Raw genomic sequence first — 1,622 nt, 5'->3', positions numbered from 1 at the left:
TCCCCCCCACCGAGAAGCTCTTCCCCAGCGGCTCGGCGGATAAATCGGGCACCATGTAGGCTGGGGCGCCAGGATAGTGGGAGCGGGGCCGGCAGCTCGGCGCCGCCTCGCTCGGCCAAGTGCGAAGTGAAAACCGTGCTGAAGAGGAAACTCTCCAAAAGGGGATGAAGTGGGTAGCCCAGGCCTGATGGGTGATTGTACATACGTGTGTGTGTGTGTGTGTACATAAGTGTGCACACACACCCCCATCCATGCAGAAACACCTCCCAAGCTTGCAGTCCTATGGCAGGAGGAGACGGCGGGTCTACGTGTTGGCACTGGAGAATACACGCTATATGTAGAAGTATATATTAAAAAAAAAGTGTACAGAATTCGGTGACTTTTTTAAAAAAGTAGATTTACCTCAGAAACTGGCTCTGAAATGTCCTCTCTAGAGATGTTGGGTTGATTTGGGTTTTTTCCCAGGCTATCTGTGTGCGTGTGTGTGCGTGGAGGTACGTAGCAGCTGTGCATCGAGCAATACAAGGCCAATCCTGGAATTTATTTTCTGCATCTCTTGGCATTTAAAAAAAAAAAAAAAGGGAGGGGGGGAAGACACAGTTGGTTTTGTTCACTTCTGGCCTGCAGAGGAGAACTGGAAATTCCTAACTGCCCGCGTGTGTCAGGCCGGCCGGAGTGTCCTTGCACTGAACCCCGAGACACCTTGGCGTGTGCCGTGACGCCCCGGCCAGCGGCACCCGGCGGCAGCAGGGACAGAGAACGCGTCAGCTCCGTCGGCTGCTGGGGAGGACGTTGCTGCTGCACCAGGCACAGCCCTGCCTGCACCGCGGCGCCCGCAGAACTCGGATTTTCTGGAAGGTTTCGGGATGAACAAGGACTAGTGACAAACCTGTGGTAAAGCATAAATTGAGTAACTTACGCAGTTTTGAGATGCTTCATTTCCCTTTCCCCACACACTTATTTTTCTTTCTTTTTATTTTTTAAAAAACAAAACAACTAGTGGTATCTTGACTGATGGGACTAAACAGGCGAGGAGGCTTTGGTACAACAACGTTCCTTTATTTGAAGCTGCACAGCAGTACATGAGGGTCTTGATTCAGATTGCGTCTTCTTGCATGAAAAGCATGAGCCATATTTGACCATATCAGATGCGGAACCGATCTGATGGGGTGATATTTTGCACTTTCTGTACTGTACTATATTATACAACAGTTTGAGTTTATGCAAAAGAATCTACATTTTGTTTTTCCTCTGAACATTTAACCCAGAGAAAAAATATGCAGAAAGAGCTGGGGTTGCATGGTACCTTGTCTGATAACCAAGTCTCTTCTGTAAGCGCTGAATTCAAGACGCTCTGTGCTTCTCCTGCAGTTTTTTTCTTCTTGTACAGATTTCCGTGCAATGACCCGTGGTTTAATTTGGTCAGTTCCACATGATCACGTCCAACCCCAGCGTGAAACGGGCCGTCCTCAGTCTCTCAGCTGCATAGAAGAGCTGCGCTAATGGCTCCTAAATGTTCATCCTTCCTTCCCACCGTCTCTGGTTTCTGCTGGCATCTGTCCCTCCCGGGGCGAAGCCGCTAGCGCGCCCTCCTGCCCCATCCAGCGGCACCCGCCCCTGCC

The sequence above is a fragment of the Charadrius vociferus genome, unplaced genomic scaffold (genome assembly GCF_000708025.1).
Source record: "Charadrius vociferus isolate BGI_N301 unplaced genomic scaffold, ASM70802v2 scaffold433, whole genome shotgun sequence".
In the NCBI taxonomy this organism is placed as follows: Eukaryota; Metazoa; Chordata; class Aves; order Charadriiformes; family Charadriidae; genus Charadrius; species Charadrius vociferus.
Note: the sequence above shows the minus strand (reverse complement) of the source record.